The following is a 17,151-nucleotide window of genomic DNA, read 5'->3' on the forward strand; positions in this document are numbered from 1 at the left end:
GGTTTTGTAATGCTGAATTTCTTCTGATCTGGCTAAAGCACAAAAGAACTGCTGCCAGGTTTAGTGGGTGGAGGTGTCTGTCCTATAACTGTCCCCCCTCCATCTCTCCCCAGGGTAACAGATGAAGATTTGCAGCTAATCTGGATACTCAGCTGCTGCTGTGCCTAAGGCAAATGCAATAAATATGTCAGAAGGGGGGAAAAACTCTGATCTGAATAAGCAAATGGTGGTTTTAGTGCTGTTATGATTGACATTTGAATTGTGTCAGGTATTGGTGTTTGCAAATTTGGGCTGCTACTGAAAGCCAAAACAGTTGGAGCGTTTAAAGACTTGTAAGAATAATGGAATGTTTAGGAAAAACAGTCCTTTACAGTGAGGCCCTTCTGCCTCTCATTGTACATAGCTAGTAAATGAAAAGATTTTATTGAGTTGCATTGAAAATTGCCCTAAAAAACTGCCTTAATGTGAAATGATATAATAAAAGATTGTTAACATTCAGTCCTGCAGATTGCTAAATAAGAAGTAGGTCAGATATAGGTTATAAATGAGATGCACTTGTAATGATGAAGGGAAAAAATACATATATGGAACAATGCAACTGGTGGTTTATACAATCTTTTAATCATACTGTAAAACTTTCTAATAGCTTTTCCTTAATAGGTGTGCTCAGGATTAATTCATTGCATCTCCAAGGTCTTTGTTCAGTAGATCAGATGGTCATGGATAAATCCTTGAGTTTTTCAAAACATGTAGTTTTCCAAAGCACATTTTTTAAAAGATAACTTGGGTTTTGTGTTTACCTATTTACTCTATTAAAAAAAAAATATGTTTACATAGATGATGAGATCTCAATTTCATTAAAGACCAGAGGGACATCCTTTTTAGCCTGCCAGAGAATATAGGAAAGGTGACTTCCAGGTGTTTAGATCCAGCCTCTAAGACAACATCCTTCAGGACCAGCCACAAAAAGACTAAAAGCTGAATATGCATCTGTATTCCTAAATTATTTTAGCTAAATAAGAAAATTGCATTTTATGTTCAGTCTGTGATATTCTTGATTTAGTTGCAAGGATTGCTCTCCAATGACACGTGCTGCTTGGCTTCTTGGAGGCTGTGGCTGTGTGCTGCGAGCCTTCACTCTTCCCTGGAAAGAGAGATTGGTTTGTGAATTGAATATCTGAATTAATTTTAGGGGAATGCTGTTAGGCTGGAGTCAGCCAGCTCTTGCTACGGGAGAACAGGATTAAATTTCTTGTGGTCTGCTGCTTACCACAGCTCTGGAAAGAGATCAGTGCTGCAGATGGGACAGAGTCTGAGCCTCTGGAGTTGTCCACAGAGCCATATTCTTGTTTTACCTTGAGGCAGGAATAAGAAATCACAAAACATTCCTGTTGTTGATGATTAGATTTTACTCTTGGAAGGAAGACTTAAAGTTACAGCTCTATTTTTAAGAAAACATTCATTGAAACTCTGCAATGTAAAGTGCAGTTCTATAAAAGCAAATACAGTGGTAGAGAGATCTGGTCCTCAGGGTGTCGATAAATCAGAAAAACTGTTGGTGCTGGGATCCACAAAGTCTGTTTGAGAACTGTAGTGCCCAAAACCATCTCAGTGCATACAGAAGCAATAATAGTATTCTTTCTTTAAAATACTGTCGTTTCTGTTCTTTGGTGAATTTATGTACATAACTGATTTACTTGGCAAATTTTCTTTGGCTGAGGAACTTTCTTATTTTTTAGCACCTCTAATGTCAATTCAACTTGTTCATGGTCTGTTACTATCATCTGTGTCCAATATTACAGAAACCTTTATTGGAAAGGAGCTCTTGAGGCCATCTGCTCCATCGTTCCAATATCTACATGGGGTAAAATCAGTTTTCTCTGAGAACTGATTAGCCTTTACAAAGTATATAAAAGTTTGGGTATGATAAAGAATATGATGTGAAAGTAATTTTTCTTTCTGCCTGTTCAAACTGGCACTTTGCTCCCTGCCAAGTAGCACAGGGAGATACTTAAGAATATAAATGCAGAACATGAGTGATCCGTTGAAAGGATCAGTAGGAGCAGCAGCACTTGAAATATGATTCATTTTAGATTTCCCTTTGAAGAACTACTTTGGAGCAGATAAAAAAGTAAGATTGTACAGCTGCTTTACAATGTACTGTTGTACAGCTGCTGTAAATGTGGTTTGTGTCACAGCAACTGAGTTGTAGGAGAAAAGTCAGTCCAGGCCTCCCTGATGTGAGGGAATCCTTCCCAACAGGACAGCTCTCCAGAATGCTCTCAAGCCTCTCATTTTAGTCCCAAACCAGATTAAAACCCTAAGTTTAGAGTTTTTCCTCTTCAAATCTCAGCTGGTTGAATTTCTCCTCTCTAGAGTTTGAAATGCTGCAGTGTGCTTCAGAAAGGGGAAGTTTTACACAGCAGGGGAGGCAAGTTTGTAAATGTAACCTGAAGTGAGTGGCTACCTGAGTGTGTTCTCTCAGTTTACCTCTCTGTGAAGAAAGTTTGTAAAGGGTGGCTAGAATCCACTCATCTTTTTTCAGTGTTAGATTTTAAATGAAAACTGTATTTGCAAATAAAGCTAAGAGGCTTCAAGCCAGAAAATAAGAGAGTGAGCTGGAGAGATGGGCAAACTCACTAAGAAAGTTCCTAAAGTGAATCCACACTTACAGGAACACCTGAAGGTAATGAGCATTTCATTTATTGTTGTGGTGTCTGAATACACAAAGGAGTGGAATTGTTACTGTTATCTTTGGAACTGTGAAATATTTATTTCATTTATGAATGGACATTTCTGTAGTGGCTGGTGTTTGCTAAAATTAGAAGACTTAGTGCTTAATGGAAATAATTGAGTAATACCACACAAGTAACCTGCTAAGTGCACATAGGCACTTTTGAGTATACTGATACAACCTTCAGGCTTCAATTTCTTCTGTCCAGCTTGTTTTTAGATCTAATGTGTGTCAATTAATGGTAGAAAACAGTCTCTTGCACTACACTGTAATAGAAGAAGGTGCAGTTGCAGGAAGCTGTTCAGTAAACTTGTCCCAGGGGTGCAGCATCTCTTCAGTTAATGCACTTGTGGGACTAATTTGCAGTGGAATGTGGAAGTAAGAAATCTTCACAGTGTTTGACTTAAATATAGGAGCAGTGCTGATGGTGTCAGTGCCCATTTGGGAAGGTCCTGGTGCAGTAAGAGGATCCACATGTGTGAGCCACTGGCAGGGAGAGGTGACAGCGGAAACAGCAGCTCAGGTGTTAGGGACAAACACTGAGATATGATCAGGTCATTCTTGAAGTTAAAAATCTTTATGTGTGTCTTAGCTGCAGAGCTTTTCCCTGTTTAAATTCTGAGATGTGATTGTTTTCTGCCTGTTTGTATATAATAACAGTAATAACATATTTTTCTGGGGGTTATGTTTGTCATTATTTTCCTGACATCTGTTATGTAGGCACATTTAATCAAAGAGTCTGCTTCAAAAGTAATAAATGCTGTGATAAAACATCCCCAATACACAAAATTTAAAATATTTTAATGCATTTTAATGTGTTTGTAGTAGCTTAAACATTTCAGTAGTTGTTAATTAAAAATGGAATTTAAACATACGTTTCTGTCACTGTAGAAAAATTAAAATCAAAAATGATATTTTCTAATCCACATTTTAAAATGCTTTATTCATATGGCTTCAGTTTTACTGTATAGCCTAGCGTCAAGCAGGAATTTTTCTGTGACTTCATAAAAAAAGAGCATGAAAACAATTAAACATACACAAAAAAATGATGCAACATTTATCTTCATGTAACTTTCCAAATTAATTGTCATTGCAAATCTCTTTCTGATGGATGAAAGCTCCATTCCATATGTGCTGATTTGGATTCTGTGCAGGAGCTGTTGAGTTTTTTGTCTCCTTGACTGTATCACCTGTCTCAGGGCATATCTTACTTGTAAGATGGTTTTGTTCCTAAGCAGACAGCATGATGAGCATCTTTTAAATGCAGTTTACTATATTTTTAAATATTGTGTTCTACCAGACTAAAGCATTCAGTATTTTCTCTGAGTGTTTTGTGGTGTCCTGTTTGCCTTTGATTTCCCACTTTAAGTGCATTTCAACTTTCTGTGTTGCTGTTTCATCTTCTCCTTAAAGTAGTGCAATTAATATTTGAAATTTTTCATAGGCAGCCTTTAAATTTTAGGTGTAATTCTCTTTGTTATTCAAGTTTCATCATGTTTTCTGGGCACAGACATGAATTGTAACAATCTGTTGGTGAGAGCAGGGCAAATAAATTTATTAAACCTCATTATTTCTTCTAATAGGTAGCAAAGCAGTGACCATCTGCCCCAGTAATCTCTGCATCTGTTTAAGCTGCTGCACCTGTGGTTAAAGTTCAGTTTCCATGTGGATTTTGTATCCAGTGTGACAATTTATTATTCAACTTTGCTGTTTCCTTTAACCAAATAACTGTGCAGACCTTTTTCTTAAGTTCTGTTCAGTTTTTCTCTCACTTATTTTACTGGTTCCCCTTTCTCGCCCACCCCTTCCAACAATTTGTATTTATTTCAGTTTTCATTAACCCAGTGATATATGTCCCCAGTCCATGTCCTTACAGACTTGAGTAATTCTTTCTTTCTAGTTCTCTGTTGGTTCTAGTTTCTGTTCTGAATTCTGATGGGCACCTCAGGTCCCAGTCATAATGATGTGTGCTGAGATGACAACAGAAAAGGAGGCAGGAACAATATAATGACTTACAGTTTAATATAATATCTATTTTTTTAGTGTATAATTTTTGTATGTTCTATTTAGACTCTGAGACAGTGGGGTCATTATTTGCAGCTCAAGACAGCCTTAACATTCACTATAAAAATGTTCAGCAGCTGCCTCTAATGTGCATTGGTGACAAAAATCAGTGTCTTTTCTTTTAATACTATTTCTTGTGTTCTATGCTTATCTGCTTGCAAGCTTGACTACTTCTTCTCTAAAGAGTTAAGAATAAAGAAAACATTCTTTAGAATCCTCTTCATTTGCAAAGACTATCCCTGACACTTTGAGCTCTGAAATTCTGTAGGTGATGATGGTGAATTTTACATGTAACACTTCATTTGTGTGTAGTGACCTGTATTCTGCTGCAGTAATTACACTCATTGCCTTCAGTATAATCTTTGTCCTTCAGTTAGGTGAGCAAAGCATAATCCTTTTAATGAACAGGGTGAGACAAGGAACATGCTTTTGATTTGCATGTGGCATTCATAGCAGCCAGCAAATTGCTTCAGATAATGTGCTTTAGTAAACAAGTATGGCCTTGCAGAAAAATGATGAGGTCAATGCAGTTGTAGAGCTGTTTTTTCTTCTGTTTCTAAATGTTTTTCTTTATTGTTACAGATATTTCAACACTTCCCTTGCCAGCAGGTAAGTTCTCTTTTTTTCAGTTATGTCTTGATGTGACAGCAGGCAGCTTTTAAGGACCTGCTTACAATACAGTCATGCTTTTATATAATCAGAATATCGGTTCTTACTGGCACTGTCATGGTACTTAGTCATGTGGGGATCTGAGGTCAAAACAAAACCTGTTGAGGTGCAGATTTTTTTTCCATTTAAATGGTGTATTTTGACAAGGGGAGGAGGTAACTGAGGTGTATTTATAGGCAGTAGTTAAATATGTGTGTGAGATAGTTAATGCTTAAAGCAACTCAGCAGAACGTGGGATGCAGCTGGCAGGGGAGCAGATTAGGAGCAGCCACAAATGGTATTAATGGTGTTCTAGAGGGGCAGAGTGCAAGGAAATGGGCTTGGGGGGTTTATGGGTGGAAGGAATCTACCCAGGTCATAGTAGGGAAGGTGTTCACTTGGCTGGAGTCACAGGTGACTTGTCTGAGCTGCTCTATTGGACTCTTCTATCAATGGTGTTTAAAAATTTTAAAAAAGCCCTAAATTTAAAAATAGACAATAAAACCCCCCAAACACATGGACCCCACCAAAAAAACCCAACCCTGCTGATCTGATTTTTTAAAATAGCATTTTTCATTCATTGTTTGTTACATTTGGCCTTCAACGAAGTTTTAAAATTCATACATTCATTTGTGCTGTGGGCTGGAGATGTGATGCAGAGCTCAGAGTGAGGATGTCTCCTGTTCCATGGCAGGTAGAATTTGTCCATCTGTTCCCTGTTTGCAGTGTGAATTCTGGAATCCTGACTGAGGTGCACTTTTACTCCTGATTGATCAAGGGATTGGATATTTGCTGTTAGGCCTGCTGCCTTTTATTCTTGCCCTCTGCCTTGGTGGTTTTGCTTATGTATCCATTCTTTCATTTGTTCTTGCTGATATTAACACCTGATGTGAAGGTAGCTGCTCTTTTCTCTTGGAATCAAATGGCAATTTCAGTTAAAAGCTTGATAGCTGATATGTTGTAGTTTTTACCACAAGAACTTCAGAGCAGCTCTTCTGGAAAAAAAAAAAAATCATGTTTTCTTGAAGCAGTGAAGAGAAGCTTAAATGTGGAAGTCTTCTTTTCAGGATGACATGTTTAAAATTATTTTGAGAGCTGTGAGTGGTTGTAAAGCAGGCACTTATGGAAAATATTGGAAAAATAAATACCTGGTGTTTAGGTCAGACTGACAGGAAGGTAAGGATTGTTGTTAGGTTTTATTCTGCAGCTTCTAGGACAAGGATGTGTGATAAAACTTTTTCTGAGTTTATATTTGGGACTTGAAGAGTTTGTTGTGAATCTGAGTCACAATGAGATTATTCTTTTCAATTTGAGTCTGTGTGTGGGAGTGTCCTAACTATAGTTATTAATTGTGTCTTGCAAGTACTGATAGAAGGTAGAAGTTTTTCCAGGATTTTCAAAGGATAAGCTTTTCCTATGGCATGGCAAGAGCACTTTAGAGAGGATATAAAAACAACACACCATGGCTTACCTGTAGCAGAGATTTGGCAGTACCTCCTGGTAAAGAAACTAAAGAAATTTCTGTTAAAAACATGCTTTAAATATTGTCAGAAGGGAAGGCTGGAGTCTCACAGAGGTTCTGTGGTAGTACAGTGTTTTTATTAATGACCATGAAAATTAACTTGATTTGTCTTTATCTACCAGTAACACCAACACAGAAGGACTTCCGAGCACACTGGATGATGTGATTAAAATTCAAAGAAATTTGATAAATTGAAAAAGCAGCCTGAATAAAAGATATAATTGAATAAACATGAGGTTCTGCATTCAGATGGGAAGTTTTAATCATCAAAAGTTATCTTTGCAATAAATAATGGTATTTTCTTATTTAGAGTTTTAAAGAACTTTTTTTCACCTGAGTGCCACTTTCCTCAGTGAACAATAGATGTCACTAGAAATGTTCTAACTTTTGCCACCTGGTTTTAGTGCTCTAAATTTTCATCATCATATGGTGAGGGGGGCTTTTGCAGTGTTTGAAGATTTAGCAGTAAGGATGCTACTTCAGGTAGTGTCTTTAGTGTCTTGTTTGAGGTTGGATTATACATAAATTTGATATAGGCAGTGGTCTATCAAGGTCATCCAGAACACTTATTTCATAGCAAAACCTTGTAAGGAAGGATTGTTTCTGTGCTGGAGAATGCATTAGTTGATGAGGTTGTTAGTTAAATCATTACTCAGGAGAGTTACTCTGAATTAATCTGTATCACTGCTTTGAAGTTCATGGGTAACTTGGGTTTTTACTGCCTTGTAATTGAGGCTATGGAGATGAGCACAGAGCATTTTTGGAATGCCAACCAGGAGGAGTTTTGAGAACAATTTTCTAAAATGTAATTTTGAAGGTGGGTAGAGAACACAGTTCTTGTGTCTATAAATGAAGTTCTCTTGCAACACAAGTGTGTTCACAGCATGCCTGGGGACATGAAAGACTGATTTCCTCTGGTAAATGCAGTTAAACTCCTCTGTTGACACTGCTGGGCTTTAAAGCAATCCCTCCTGGATTTTGTCTCTCTCTGAATTTAAAACAACTCTAGCATCTGTGTGACGTAGGTGACTCTTCCTAAGAGCTGGTCCTTTGTTCCTGATGTGCAGTGAAAATATGTCTCCACTACCAGAATGAAGACATAGTAAGGAAGCAAGAAACTCTGTCAAAGAACTAGAGGAAATAAAGACAAATATAAAAAACAAGCATATACTGTATTTTTTGTTTAAAATTCAAGAAAGCATTATGCCAGAATTGAATCTCAGGTACAGTTTGTTCTTGATGACTCATCCAGATAATATCTGGTGAATCAAATCTTGCTGACTCCTAATATAAAGTATTGAAAAATTAATAGGAAATACACATCTTTTGCCTAGGTCTTATTTTAGATGTGCAGCATATTTTAAGTCTGATGGCTTTGTGTTCACTTTTTGCTATACAATGTACAATTTAGGTAAGCACCATTTGCACACTGTCATTGTTATCTTGAAATATTAAATGGTTTTGTAGCTATTTTTACTTCCAAGTCCTCATTTAGGGCCAAAAAAAAGAGAAAAAAGTTACACAATTTCAGCTCAACCTAAAGATGTTTCTGAATTAAAGGCATGTCCTCATTCAGTCTGTTGGTGTGTTTGGCCTTGTTGCTTACACAGGGCCTGCTCATGATCCACTTAAAGAAATCAGATTCGCCTCCTGGCACTTTCCACAGCCTTGGAACAACCTCCTGCTTCCCCTTCCTCTTACCCACTGGGCAGGAGATGTTTAATGTTGTGCTGTGCAAAAGATCTTCCTTACCCTAAAGCTACACCTGCCTGTGTGATGAACTTAAACACAACAACCAGAATTCCAAAAGCCCCAAAGGGTTGGGTTCTGCCTATGGTGTTAAAAGACAGAAAATTAAAAATCAGTTGAGGTACTGCCAGAGTTGCAGTAGGCAAGAATTGACAGAATTGAGGTTATGCAGAACTCTTAAAATAAATGTTCACATGTATTACAGAGGGTAATAAATTATGCAACGATTATTCATGCAGCTGAGAATAAACTCAGTAGCATGAGCAGAGAACTGTTGTTAATATCCCTGCTTAAAGGGGGGGGGAAAGGTAACCAACTGTGTAGGCAGAAGTAAAAAAAGTACAAAATAGTGGTTTTTTGATTTGTCACTTCAGTTTTAAGTAAGAATTAAATACAAGCTGCACTAAGACTGAGCAATTCTCTCACTTTAGAATACCTAGCATGATGCGGAAGGGATTTTACAAGGAAACCTGTAATTCTTCTCTAAAAGCTGTGCTTTCAGTAATCTCTTTGAAAATCAGGATTTTTTTGTTCTAGGAATCTTTGCAAATGTTACTAAAAATTCTGATTTTTAAGCAACAGAAAACTTAGTTTTGTAATGGCGTGGGTTGTAATGATTTTGTGTGATGAGTATGGGACTGAAAGCAATTTATGAAATACTAGTGCTGTCAAGTTAGAATAGCTGCCTGCATGCCTTGTACAGCTCTGAAAATGTGAGAGGACTTTTCTTTTGATGCAGGTATGGCCAGTAGCTTGAATTCTTTTCACCACTAGCCAGGTGTTATTGCTAGATTTCCAAATTCTCTACCATGAAACTGCTATTACTACTGGATGGGGTTATTGCTGACAAAGCTTAAATGTCACTTGGAAGAAGTTTCTCTTGTTACTTGTGCATTAAATCTTCCTATGAATTTTTTTGAGTAGTTTTAAAAGGTTAATCATCTATACCTCATAAAATGCATTTTCCCATTGTTATAGACCTCTGTGATATTAGGAAAAGCAATGTATTTATATTTTTAAACTATCACTGCCAAGTGTCTCATGTTTTTGTGTTGAAGGCTTGGGGAAGTGACAGCTTAGACCTTGACATGAAATCTGTGTATTTGCCAACCTTTCCAGTGAAACTTTCTTGGCTTATTTTGGCTGTGCTTATGACACTGCCCTCTTCCCTGCATTCCCATCTATATTTCATAGCTAACTGCCCACACAGGGCAAGGGCAACAGCACGATTTGGTAAGAAAAACATTTTACCTGGTAGTAATACTGAGGTGATGAGATGTATTAAACACCTTAAGAAACTGCAAGTTAGCTAAATTGTAGTGTTTTTCCTTCAGAAATTTGAGCCTGACAGTCCAGACAGTTTCCAGGCCATCTGTCCATTTATTCAGTCCATAACTTCATCAGTTTGTCTATTATATAGTGCTGTCATAGGAGACAGTGTTAAAAGTCTTGCTGAAGTTGAGAGAAATGACAAATCTTCATCTGCCAAGCTTGTATTTTAATCAAAGAAGTTCATTAGGTTGATCAGGCATGTTTTCCCTTTCATAAATCCTTGCTATTTCTAATCACCTTATTGTTCTCATTTGTTTAGAAATGGCTTCCAGTGTTGTTACTTCCATTACTTTGTCCCTCCCTTCTTCAAGTTCCATTTGGTTTTTTTTCCAGCTGTCAGGAACCTCCCCCATTTGCCAGGGCAGCCTGTGAAATGATTTATAGTTAAGAAACTTGCCCTGGCTGCAGAACATTGTTTTTCTGGGATTGGATATGGGGATAGAGGAAAAAGGAGAAGAGGGGGTAGAACAAAGGAAGTTTCAATATAGAGAATTGAGAGTATGTATTAAAAAAAAAAACAGGACATAAGCCAATTTTACTGGGAATGATGTGGCATCCCTGGTATCTGCTCTAGACTGATCTTATGCTCAAAGAAAGTGAAATTAGATATATTTGGTACTTAATGGAACTATGGCATGATTGCATAAGGAAACAGGGAGTAAGATTTGATGATATGAAAGGTCCTTCAAGTATTCTTCCCATGCCTCTATGAATCTCAACAAGCTGGATCAATAAATCTGACACTTTAAAATAAACAAAAAAATCAGCAGTTCAGCACATTCCCCTATCATTTCCTGTAGTTCTGGCTCCCATGGTTTTGGAGACATCCACACTGCTGTGAGGATTGTTCTTGCCTTCTTCCTGGGCAGTCATCTCAAAGTGGAAGAATTCCAGCAATCAAGGGTGCATCATATGCAAATGTACCACTTGAAAATGTATAGCATCTGAGATATTTTTCTTTGTTTTAATTAAATTCTCATTTAGAACAAATTGGAAATTTTTATCTGCTTCTTTAGAAATTGCTACTGCAAACTAGGAATTATGCTGTTTGAAGGTATAAGGATACTTTTCCGAGGGAAAATTGTTCTACTTTTTGCAAGTGGCAGAAAAAGGTGTGGCTGCTCCACTTGAAATATCCTGATTTACAGTTATGCAGTTCAGCTTTGAATGAAGTCAGCTGCAAATACTCTTCATTCTTTTAGATAGTGTATGTGATTTTATTCCTAGTTTGGAAAGTTTGTTTTAGAAATAGTGACATATTTATTTTCTCGTTGAGGATGTGCAAGAAACTTGAGCCTCAGTGTCATGTGGGTACCTGGTGACAGTCCTCAGCCAGGTTTACCAGGGAGGGATTTGTCAGTCTTCCATCTCAGAGGTAGCTAATTTGGCTTGTGTCGTTAAGGGTGCAAGGAGTGGGGATCATTCAGGGCTTTATTTTAAACATACTAACATTTGGCATTCTTCTTTAAAACACACACACACACACACAAAAAAAAAAAAAGGGGGGCAAGTTACAGAATTTTCGGACAAAATATAAAAGAAGATAACCTTGAAAATTCTTCAGGGTTTATTTTTTTGTGGGGGGGGAAGGGACACCTTGGACAGAAACTATTGAATCTGAACTTCAGATTTTTCTTGGTACAATATCAGAGGAATTGCGGCGGAACTTAGAGCTCTGTACTACATGCTGTCAAAAAATAAATAACTTGTAGTAGTAATGTTTTACTTGGAACAGGATGCTTATGTACTCTGAGAAGATGTTTACCTGTTTTGGTGTCAAAGGAATACAGAGTAAAAATGGTTCCTTGTGGATTCTGTGCCATTAAGTGTGGATATGGGTGGATATGCAGGACCTGGCAGTTCACACTCAGCTGAGGAATTCCCTAAGTGAGGAAAGCTCTTTGCACTCTGTACAGCCACATGGATGTTCTTGCTGGCAAACTGGCTGGTGATGGTTGTGCAGAAACAGCTGGAGGGATGTTGGCAAGGGTTATTTTAATGATGTACTTGGAGATCTGAATTAAAATTTTGTCTGGACTCTTTCAAAGTTACAAAAATGGGACAATGGGTGGTTGTGCATTTTAAAAGGATTTTTAAAGTGTTTTTGATAAATGGTTAGGGGTTTCAGGATTGTTTTTTACTTTTGTCCTCGCAGGTTTTTCTTGTTCGTAGAAGTTTTTGTAAAGGCATGGTAGAGGATGTGTATCTGCTAAGAGTGACTGGAGAATTCATCTATCTTCTTTTACAGGAGAAAAAAACAAATCCAAGAATAGAGCCAGCCTCACACATGGAGAGCAGTGTGCTATAATCAGGGCATCAGGATACTGGGAATCAGCTTCTGCTGCTCCTTTACAGCACAAAACCTTCAGTGGCAGTCACTGAAAGTGTCTTGTTCTGGTGGAGAATTACTTAAGGATAAGATGAAATTTGGCAAAGTGAAGAGTCCAATAATCATGGTTCCTAAATATGTGTTCTTTAGTCTGTTTTGCTGATGCTCATGATGCATTCACTGTTTTTATTCAGGAACTGCAGCTTCTGTGAATTTCTGTAACCCCTTGCTGCAGTGTTGGAGTGTGTTACTACCCAGGGTCTTCGCAGCAACAGCTATGGAGTAAAGGAATGGTGGGGATAACACTGTGACTGAAAGAAAGAATCTGAATATCAAGCTGGATCTTGTGTAGTTGGCTTCTACAAAATGTTAGTTATTAGTGTGTGTTTTGTTCTGCAAGACCTGGGCTGGGAGTGGCTTGGAATCTTCTCCCAAAATACACATGAGCTTGTTTGAAGAGGAACATCACTGACTACAGTGAACCAAGAGGAAAAACATTGCTTGGTGAACTTTAATCAACTGTTTTGTTCTAAGTTACGGCTAAAATGACCATAAATAAAAGATTATATGATCTTTCCTTTGGTTTATTTTTACATCCTTAATGTATAGTTTGAACACTCTCCTTGTGTCCTTAGCTTGTAACTTGTTTGTTCTGGCTTTGTTTGTGCAGCGAAGACTGGGAAAAGGAAATAAGAACAAAAATTTATACCTATGGCTCCCCCTCTTCCCTTTTTTATTTTCAGAAGAAAATATTAAATTTAATATTTAAAATAACATATTTAAGAAAATATCCCATCACCTTATGATAGCCATGGTGTGTCTTGCAGGCCTTTTCCCTGGGGATCACTAATTTAAATATGAAAAACTGCAAAAATCATTTTGTCAGGTATAAAGCTGATGTTCTTCAGGGTTTCATATGGAGTGGTCAAATTTAACACCAACAAAGTCTGTTCTTGTAGCAAGTACATTTTTCCTCGGGACTTTACTCTGAAAAAGGGTCAGGATAACAGAAGAGGGCTGTTAAATGCCTGTGCTTCCATTAATGGGCTGGAATTACACTTGAGATAGATGGGAAACTTCTTAAGAAATTCTTACATTGTTTAACTCTGGCACAGAGATGTTTTCCAGATTATATCTTTGTGCACTAATTATTCCTTTAAGAAGATCTTTACTGTTTCTGGTTATTGTCCATTCAACTGGAATGGTTTCACATGGTTTGATTTCTCTTTTCCATGACAATTGAGGAGAATTATCTGTGATTACTCTTTTTGTGAAAGGCTTAATACAGATAAATACTGGAACTATATTTCCAGGATTAATAGACTTTATGTTGCGATTCACATTGTCTTCAGATGTTTTAGTGAAGCCAATTTTCATGGATTTGAAGAGCAGCTCAACTGGTATCTCTGATCTCCACTACAGATCTCTTCTCTCTGGTAACCAGTGACAGGACCCAAGGCAATGGCCTGAAACTGTGTCAGGGGAGCATTAGGTTGGATATTGGGAAAAGGTTCTTCACCCAGAGGGTGGTTAGAGACTGGAACAGATTCCCCAGGGAAAGGTCGCAGCACCACTTCTGACAGTCCAGGAGTGTTTGGACAACTCTCCGGTACGTGGTGGGATTGTCTGGATTGTCCTGTGCCGGGCCAGGAGTTGAACTCGATGATTCCTGTGGGTCCCTTCCAACTCAGGGCATTTTATGATACTAAGGGAAGGTTGGACTGAGGCTTTTAGACCCAGTAGAAAGTTATTGATCAGCACTGAAATTCCTGCTGACTGTTCCCTGGTCATCTATGTGCCCTCCAAGAGGTGGAGTAAAAGGTATTCCTGAAACTTGAAGCTTTGCAATAGAGAAGGGTGAGGGAGCCAAATGATTCCGTGAGGTGTTAGAGGTGGTGACTACCAATGAGGTTGTGGAATCATCAGTAACATAATTACCGAGATTTTTTTATACAGAACTTCTAAAAGTAGAGTATTAAGTAGAAATTTTAAGGACAGTGATCAGGCTTTGTCTAATGACTTCAGAACTTAAGGGGTGAAGGAATTCTGTCCTTCCCCAAGGCAGATGTGAGTTAAGTAATTCCTTGAATATATTTAACCTATTAAGATGACAGTTTCACATCTTCTTCTGCAATTTAAAACTTATTACTAGGCATTTATTTCAGGGTCCTTGAACTTTACTACTCCCAGTTTAAGTTTATGACATTTCTTCTTCATGTCTGTGTGGCAGGACAAGGTTTATATTCTTCCTCTGTTTATGCAGTCACTGATATTTCTTTGTCCTTGTCTCATGTTCACTTAAAACCTTGAGTACAGGGTCTTGAAATGCATCAAATGTGATTGTGGAGAGCAGTACCAGAGGTTTTTTGGAAGCTGTGCTCTGCAGCTCAGAACTGTGCAAGAGATGAGCTCTTGGCCCTGTCAGATGCTGTTACATGCTGACAATGTTGGCCCTGTGATGTTTGGTAAAGTAGGTCATTCAGGCTGCCATCAGAAAGGAGTTTTTTTGGCTTTTTGATGTTTTGTTTACCATCTGAAGATCTGAAAAGGGGTTGTGCCCAAACATCTTTCCCAGCTGTATCAGGGTTTTGTACATCTTGGTCTTGCCTATTTTCATTTTTATATCAGCATTCTTGCACATCTGTTTTCAGCTTCATCAAAGCGTTTTGTGCTGAAGTTGTCAAGTCACTGGGTAAAGCTTACTACACTTAAAGCTCAGCTGAGTTTGGAGCTACAGAGCAGAAGTTGCATGGTCTGCTCATCAATTTACTGCTATGAAAGGATGCAGAGAGGGGATATGTGCTGTCTTTGACACACTGAATGCCTGGAACAGCTGGTTACCTGCACTAACTTGAGCTGCATTTGGTGGTGAGCTCCTGGAAGTCTTTTTTAAAATGAAGCAACAAGTTCTTTTGTTTCAGAGCTCTTTGACACCACTCTGCAGGCATTTTCCTAGGTAAACAGAACTTGTTCAGCAGAACTGTGCAGTCTTGTGTAATTGGAGGAGCAAATGAGGCTATTTAAGGTGGTGGATTTAGCATTGAAGAAAAGATTTTGTGTTAGCTGAGGATGACCTTTGAGTCTCTGTAACAGCATAAAATGACTGCCTGAGGAGTCATTTCCTTCCAGTTCCTTGTAAGTTTATTGCTGGTCTCATGAAGCAGCAATGTAGCTGAAAGTTCCTGAAAAGTGAATGTCCCTTCTTGGTACAAAATAGGAAGAGGGGCTGATTAAAGTGAGTAGGGATTGAGTTTTCTGTGGCTTAGAGGTTCAGCTACACCTGGCCTCTACTAGAGGTTCTCCTAAACAAAGCATAATTTTTTTTAATTTTTCAATCCAAATTTTGCTAATTACAAAGGGAAAGAGGGATTTGTGCCTATTTAGCAATATTTTCTTATTTTTTGAAATATGCTTTGCTTTGCTTGGTACCTTAGGCACTGAATTTTCTTGGTAATAGAACAGCATTAATGTTTGTGTTATAAAACTTTAAAAATATGTTCTGTAAAAATCAAAAATTAATTTTTAATTTTTCTGCTTTCTTAGGCTTGAAGGGTATTGGCATTGACCTGTTGATTTATTCTGTGACTCTGGAATTTTAAACTTAAATAGCTCTTTGTTTTTTGCTTTAGCCTATAAGAGTTTGTTTATATGTAAGGGATTTATGCTATGCTCATCCTTCACTAAGAAATACCATATGAGCTGTTCCACCAGCGTGGAAAAGTTTGTTTCCATACATAAATGGGAAAATATTGCATTATTGTGAGGTCATGAATTACTGTTTTATTCAGTTTCTAATTGCATTTATTAGCTTGGGAGCCTGAGGAGTTGCTGATGTTATATCTGTGGGTTATGTAACACTGGGAGTCATGTTAAACTTTTTCCTAAAAAGATGTTTGCAATTAAAAGTGTTTTGATGAGCTGTTGTTTCAGCTTTGTATTTGGCACCTGGTGGAGAAGCAGGACAAGGAAGACACATCCAGGTGACACCATTTCTGATAAATAACTGGGCCCTACATGGCTGCACAGCTTTCTTTCTTTTGTTTAATTGGTGCTTAGATAGATAGGAGAGAAAGGAGCCCAGATACAATGAGACACTGAAGAGATTTGCTGACCCAGAAGCAATTTCATTTTTCTATATCCCTCTTAGAAGATGTGGCTAATTATTTCTAGGTTTCCCTTGAATTGATAAAGGTGGATTTTAAGAATCTGTAAGGTCAACTGATCCACTCTAGGATCCCCTTCACTGAACAAAAGTAATCCTCACAGCATCCAAGGACTGGGGTCCTTCCCCTTCAGATACCTTCTGCAGTGTTTGCCTCATAAATGGAAGGTTTTTGCCATAAAAAAGCGAAGTCTTTATAAGGTCAAGAAAGGTTGTGGTGACCATTTGGATTCTTTGTCTCACTCCTTCTCCAGTCACCCCACATTGGAGGCTGAAGGTATGCAATGCAAACTGATAAGCACAGTGAATCTGTCACAGACCAAAATGATCAGATTTTATTTTGCAGTAAAATAAGGAATATAGGATTCACTTTTTCTCTTTTTTTTTCACTTCTTCTCTCCAGGTGTCCATGAAGCAGATTTTAGCTTTAAGCAATGGAATAGTGAATGAACTTCTCAAAGATGTCTTGAGGATAGAAATTTTTTTGTTGGGTGTTTTTTTTTGTAAATAGCCTGGAACAAGAAGAAGCAGAGATTCTGAATCAGTGTCCTAAGGAAGGGGTAATTTTAAACCTTTTTGAGCTTTCATGGCATTGACTTTATCCTTTTCTA

The 17,151-nt window shown here is 37.8% G+C and overlaps 1 protein-coding gene across 2 annotated transcripts in view; it reads left to right on the forward strand.

The window, feature by feature from the left end:
* The window catches only part of PTK2 (protein tyrosine kinase 2), a 187,770-nt gene that overhangs the window by 35,407 nt on the left and 135,212 nt on the right, over positions 1-17,151 (forward strand). Inside the window, exon 3 of one of the 2 annotated variants that reach the window (XM_077781884.1) lies at positions 5,381-5,407. The exons of the other annotated variant lie outside the window; for it this stretch is intronic. The gene's annotated coding sequence lies outside the window, so the exon portion shown is untranslated. The remainder of the gene's footprint in view (positions 1-5,380; positions 5,408-17,151) is intronic. 2 annotated transcript variants of the gene reach the window in all.

This window comes from Lonchura striata, chromosome 1 (genome assembly GCF_046129695.1).
Source record: "Lonchura striata isolate bLonStr1 chromosome 1, bLonStr1.mat, whole genome shotgun sequence".
Classification (NCBI taxonomy): Eukaryota; Metazoa; Chordata; class Aves; order Passeriformes; family Estrildidae; genus Lonchura; species Lonchura striata.